Consider the following 7,500-nt stretch of genomic DNA (forward strand, 5'->3'; position numbering starts at 1 on the left):
ACAGATATACACAGTCAGAGAGACATGGGGAGAGACAGATATACACAGTCAGAGAGACAGATATACACAGCCAGAGAGACATGGGGAGAGACAGATATACACAGTCGGAGAGACACGTGGAGAGACAGATATACACAGTCAGAGAGACATGGGGAGAGACAGGTATACACAGTCAGAGAGACAGATATACACAGTCAGAGAGACAGATATACACAGCCAGAGAGACATGGGGAGAGACAGATATACACAGTCAGAGAGACATGGGGAGAGACAGATATACACAGTCACAGTCAGAGAGACAGATATACACAGTCAGAGAGACATGGGGAGAGACAGATATACACAAGTCACAGTCAGAGAGACAGATATACACAGCCAGAGAGACACGTGGAGAGACAGATATACACAGCCAGAGAAACAGATATACACAGTCAGAGAGAGATATATACACAGTCAGAGACTGAAAAGTCTTTGAGAGCCTACTGGAGGGACAGAACATGTATAACTAAACAGTAAACCACAGTTGACAAGTCTTTGAGAGCCTACTGGAGGGACAGAACATGTATAACTAAACAGAAAACCACAGTTGACAAGTCTTTGAGAGCCTACTGGAGGGACAGAACATGTATAACTAAACAGAAAACCACAGTTGACAAGTCTTTGAGAGCCTACTGGAGGGACAGAACATGTATAATCAAACAGTAAACCACAGTTGACAAGTCTTTGAGAGCCTACTAGAGGAACAGAACATGTATAATCAAACAGAAAACCACAGTTGACAAGTCTTTGAGAGCCTACTGGAGGGACAGAACATGTATAACTAAACAGTAAACCACAGGTGACAAGTCTTTGAGAGCCTACTGGAAGGACAGAACATGTATAATCAAACAGAAAACCACAGTTGACAAGTCTTTGAGAGCCTACTGGAAGGACAGAACATGTATTACCAAACAGCAAACTATGGTACCAGTCGGGCTGGAGGACACACTGCCGCACTAATCAAAGCTGGCCCTGGTAGTCAGCAAACCTGCACACCTACCCGTCCAGCTTCCAGTCCCCATCATTGAACGACGACAACAGATTTCACAGGAAACGAAGCAGTCACAACAGATATCACAGAAAACCAAACAGTCACAACAGATATAACAGAAAACCAAGCAGGCACAACAGATTTCACAGGAAACGAAGCAGTCACAACAGATATCACAGAAAACCAAACAGTCACAACAGATATCACAGGAAACCAAGCAGACACAACAGATATCACAGGAAACCAAGCAGACACAACAGATATCACAGGAAACCAAGCAGACACAACAGATTTCACAGGAAACCAAGCAGACACAACAGATATCACAGGAAATCAAACAGTCACTGACCTCCATGGCGGTGTCCAGGAAGGAGGTCTGTCCGGCGCTGGAGGCTGCCGGTAGGGGGCGCGCCACAACCGTCTTCTGGACACAACACAACACAACACAACACAACACAACACACCCTGTTAGTCAGTCATGTCTTCTGGACACAACACAACACAACACAACACAACACACCCTGTCAGTCAGTCATGTCTTCTGGACACAACACAACACAACACAACACAACACAACACAACACAACACAACACAACACAACACACCCTGTCAGTCAGTCAAGTCTTCTGGACACAACACAACATGACACAACACAACAGGACACAACACAACACACCCTGTCAGTCAGTCAAGTCTTCTGGACACAACACAACACAACACAACACACCCTGTCAGTCAGTCATGTCTTCTGGACACAACACAACACAACACAACACAACACAACACACCCTGTCAGTCAGTCAAGTCTTCTGGACACAACACAACACAACACAACACACCCTGTCAGTCAGTCAAGTCTTCTGGACACAACACAACACAACACAACACAACACAACACAACACAACACAACACAACACAACACACCCTGTCAGTCAGTCATGTCTTCTGGACACAACACAACACAACACAACACACCCTGTCAGTCAGTCATGTCTTCTGGACACAACACAACACAACACAACACAACACAACACACCCTGTTAGTCAGTCAAGTCTTCTGGACACAACACAACACAACACAACACACCCTGTCAGTCAGTCAAGTCTTCTGGACACAACACAACACAACACAACACACCCTGTCAGTCAGTCAAGTCTTCTGGACACAACACAACACAACACAACACACCCTGTCAGTCAGTCATGTCTTCTGGACACAACACAACACAACACAACACAACACAACACACCCTGTCAGTCAGTCATGTCTTCTGGACACAACACAACACAACACAACACAACACACCCTGTCAGTCAGTCATGTCTTCTGGACACAACACAACACAACACAACACACCCTGTCAGTCAGTCAAGTCTTCTGGACACAACACAACACAACACAACACACCCTGTCAGTCAGTCAAGTCTTCTGGACACAACACAACACAACACAACACACCCTGTTAGTCAGTCAAGTCTTCTGGACACAACACAACACAACACAACACACCCTGTCAGTCAGTCATGTCTTCTGGACACAACACAACACAACACAACACACCCTGTCAGTCAGTCAAGTCTTCTGGACACAACACAACACAACACAACACAACACACCCTGTTAGTCAGTCATGTCTTCTGGACACAACACAACACAACACAACACAACACAACACAACACAACACACCCTGTCAGTCAGTCAAGTCTTCTGGACACAACACAACACAACACAACACAACACAACACACCCTGTTAGTCAGTCATGTCTTCTGGACACAACACAACACACCACGACACAACACACCACGACACAACACAACACACCCTGTCAGTCAGTCATGTCTTCTGGACACAACACAACATGACACAACACAACATGACACAACACAACACAACACAACACACCCTGTTAGTCAGTCATGTCTTCTGGACACAACACAACACACCACGACACAACACACCACGACACAACACAACACACCCTGTCAGTCAGTCATGTCTTCTGGACACAACACAACATGACACAACACAACACGACACAACAGGACACAACACAACACAACACAACACAACACGACACGACACAACACACCCTGTTAGTCAGTCATGTCTTCTGGACACAACACAACATGACACAACACAACATGACACAACACAACACGACACAACACAACAGGACACGACACAACAGGACACAACATGACACAACACAACAGGACACAACATGACACAACACAACAGGACACGACACAACGGGACACAACACAACATGACACAACACAACATGACACAACACGACACGACACAACACAACACGACACAACACAACACGACACAACACAACACAACATGACAGAACACAACACAACACAACACGACACGACACAACACAACATGACACAACACAACATGACACAACACAACATGACACAACATGACACAACACAACATGACACAACACAACACAACATGACACAACACAACATGACACAACACAACATGACACAACACAACATGACACAACATGACACAACACAACATGACACAACACAACACGACACAACACAACACGACACAACACAACACAACACAACAGGACACAACACAACACGACACAACACAATAGGACACAACACAACACGACATGACACAACACAACACGACACGACACAACACAACACAACACGACACAACACAATAGGACACAACACAACACGACATGACACAACACAACACGACACAACACAACACAACACGACACAACACAACACAACACAATAGGACACAACACAACACGACATGACACAACACAACACGACACGACACAACACAACACAACAGGACACAACACAACACAACACGACACAACACAACACGACACAATAGGACACAACACAACACAACAGGACACAACACAACACAACACACAGGCCTTCAAGACTCTTAGAAATTATAATATCTACATTTATTGTAAATCATTAAGTATATCAATCTCCACGGCTGCTCAAAAAAGGAAACAATGTGTGTGTGTGAGCATGGTATCAGCTGTTAGCTTGTTCTTGCTCCGCTGTCTATGTGTACATGTATAACATGTTTACCGAAAAAAAGTTTTGTTTAAACCAACTGTGACTCCATGGTTTTAATTATAGCACAGTGTGTGGGTGCAACATCAAACAGCACAGGCCAAATGTCAACTGAGCTGGTATTTTAAAACGTTTATCTTTCGCAAGGACTTTTAATCTGTGGCTGTGTTCCTTCCTAACTGTGTGACTTTTATTCCTACCTGATTTTGTGACGTGTTTTTGTTGTTTGTTTTTTCTGTGACTTTTCCCTGTGACTTTTCCTTCTACAATCCGTGGCCAGAAGTAACTGCGCACATATCTATAAATAGCAGCAGGTAAGACGTCACCCTGTGCGCGCACTGCACAGCAACAGACCAGTGTTTCCAACATCACCTGGATACCTTCCAACACACACCGTCACCATTCTTCTCTCTCTCTCTCTCTCTCTCACACACACACACACACACACACACACACACAGCCAATCAAAAACACCCCCACAACAGAATAACTCGTTGGATAACAACAGCAGCGGTTCAACTGCACCGTCAAAGTACATATCTGCGGACAAATGCACGGACGTAACGCGGCATGTGACCTACATACTTCCATAACTAGGTCACGTTGTCTGCTGACCTACTTTGTGGCCCAGTTGTCAGGGCTGGCTTGACAGAGTGTTGTGCGCATCAGTGAGGGCTGCTGACACTCTGTGTGTGTGTGTGTGTGTGTGTGTGTGAACTTTGGTGCTGACTGCATTTGTACGCGCATGTGCCAGCGACTGGGCAGGAAGTGACTGTGTCCCCGGGTGAAAACTGGGTGACTCCGACAATGTCAACAGTGGCTTGGTCAGTGGCTTGTGTCAACAGTGGCTTGGTCAGTGGCTTGTGTCAACAGTGGCTGAGTCAATGGCTTGTGTCAACAGTGGCTTGGTCAATAGCTTGTTTCAACAGTGGCTTGGCCAGTGGCTTGTTTCAACAGTGGCTTGGCCAGTGGCTTGTTTCAACAGTGGCTGAGTCAATGGCTTGTGTCAACAGTGGCTTGGTCAATAGCTTGTTTCAACAGTGGCTTGGTCAGTGGCTCAATAGCTTGTTTCAACAGTGGCTTGGTCAATAGCTTGTTTCAACAGTGGCTTGGTCAGTGGCTTGTTTAAACAGTGGCTTGGTCAATAGCTTGTTTCAACGGTGGCTTGGTCAATAGCTTGTTTCAACAGTGGCTGAGTCAATGGCTTGTTTCAACAGTGGCTGAGTCAATGGCTTGTTTCAACAGTGGCTTGGTCGATAGTTTGTTGTTTCAACAGTGGCTTGGCCAATAGCTTGTTTCAACAGTGGCTTGGTCAATAGCTTGCTGTTTCAACACTGCCTCAGTCAATAGCTTGTTTCAACAGTGGCTTGGTCAATAGCTAACACTGGCTTGGTCAACAGCTCGCTGGTTCAACAGTGGCTTGGTCAACAGCTTATTTCAACAGTAGCTTGGTCAATAGCTTATTTCAACAGTGGCTTGGTCAATAGCTAACGCTTGCTTGGTCAATACTTTGTTTCAACACTGGTTTGGTCAATAGCTTGTTTCAACAGTTTCAACAGTGGCTTGGTCATTAGCTTGTTTCAACAGTTATTTGTATTTGTAATTGCATTTCTTTTTATCACAACAGATTTCTCTGTGTGAAATTCGGGCTGCTCTCCCCAGGGAGAGCGCGTCGCTATACTACAACACCGCCCATTTTTTTTGTATTTTTTCCTGCGTGCAGTTTTATTTGTTTTTCCTATCAAAGTGGATTTTTCTACAGAATTTTGTCAGGACCAACCCTTTTGTTGCGGTGGGTTCTTTTACGTGCGCTAAGTGCATGCACACGGGACCTCGGTTTATCGTGTCATCCGAATGACTAGCGTCTAGACCACTACTCAAGGTCTTGTGGAGGGGTAGGAAATATCGGCGGCTGAGCTGTGATTCGAACCAACGCACTCAGATTCTCTCGCTTCCTATGCGGACGCGTTACCTCTAGGCCATCACTCCAATTGGTGGCTAGGTCAATAGCTTCAACAGTGGCTTGGTCAATAGCTTGTTTCAACAGTGGCTTTGTCAATAGCTTGTTATTTCAACAGTGGCTATGTCAGTAGCTTGTATCAGCAATGGCTTGGTCAATAGCTTGCATCAGTAATGGCTTGGTCAATAGCTTGCATCAGCAATGGCTTGGTGAACAGCTTGTATCAGTAATGGCTTGGTCAATAGCTTGCATCAGTAATGGCTTGGTCAATAGCTTGCATCAGCAATGGCTTGGTGAACAGCTTGTATCAGTAATGGCTTGGTCAATAGCTTGCATCAGTAATGGCTTGGTCAATAGCTTGCATCAGCAATGGCTTGGTGAACAGCTTGTATCAGTAATGGCTTGGTCAATTACCTTGCATCAGTAATGGCTTGGTCAATAGCTTGCATCAGTAATAGCTTGGTCAATAGCTAGCTTGGTCAATAGCTTGTATCAGTAATAGTTTGGTCAATAGCTTGCATCAGTAATGGCTTGGTCAATAGCTTGCATCAGTAATAGCTTGGTCAATAGCTAGCTTGGTCAATAGCTTGCATCAGTAATGGCTTGGTCAATAGCTTGCATCAGTAATAGCTTGGTCAATAGCTTGCATCAGTAATGGCTTGGTCAATAGCTAGCTTGGTCAATAGCTTGCATCAGTAATAGCTTGGTCAATAGCTTGCATCAGTAATGGCTTGGTCAATAGCTTGCATCAGTAATGGCTTGGTCAATAGCTAGCTTGGTCAATAGCTTGTATCAGTAATAGTTTGGTCAATAGCTTGCATCAGTAATAGCTTGGTCAATAGCTTGTATCAGTAATGGCTTGGTGAACAGCTTGTATCAGTAATGGCTTGGTCAATAGCTTGCATCAGTAATAGCGTGGTCAATAGCTTGCATCAGTAATGGCTTGGTCAATAGCTTGTATCAGTAATGGCTTGGTCAATAGCTTGCATCAGTAATGGCTTGGTCAATAGCTTGCATCAGTAATGGCTTGGTCAATAGCTAGCTTGGTAAATAGCTTGTATCAGTAATGGCTTGGTCAATAGCTTGTATCAGTAATGGCTTGGTCAATAGCTTGCATCAGTAATGGCTTGGTCAATAGCTTGTATCAGCAATGGCTTGGTCAATAGCTTGCATCAGTAATAGCTTGGTCAATAGCTTGCATCAATAATAGCTTGGCCAATAGCTTGCATCAGTAATGGCTTGGTCAATAGCTTGCATCAGTAATGGCTTGATCAATAGCTAGCTTGGTCAATAGCTTGTATCAGTAATAGTTTGGTCAATAGCTTGCATCAGTAATAGCTTGGTCAATAGCTTGTATCAGTAATGGCTTGGTGAACAGCTTGTATCAGCAATGGCTTGGTCAATAGCTTGCATCAGTAATAGCG

At 44.7% G+C, this 7,500-nt stretch overlaps 1 long non-coding RNA gene across 1 annotated transcript in view; it reads right to left on the reverse strand.

Moving 5' to 3' along the window:
- The window catches only part of LOC143287265 (uncharacterized), a 14,128-nt gene that overhangs the window by 3,989 nt on the left and 2,639 nt on the right, over positions 1-7,500 (reverse strand). The window contains exon 2 of the long non-coding RNA XR_013055924.1: positions 1,380-1,454. This is a non-coding gene — a long non-coding RNA (uncharacterized LOC143287265). The remainder of the gene's footprint in view (positions 1-1,379; positions 1,455-7,500) is intronic.

The sequence above is a fragment of the Babylonia areolata genome, chromosome 11 (assembly GCF_041734735.1).
Source record: "Babylonia areolata isolate BAREFJ2019XMU chromosome 11, ASM4173473v1, whole genome shotgun sequence".
In the NCBI taxonomy this organism is placed as follows: Eukaryota; Metazoa; Mollusca; class Gastropoda; order Neogastropoda; family Buccinidae; genus Babylonia; species Babylonia areolata.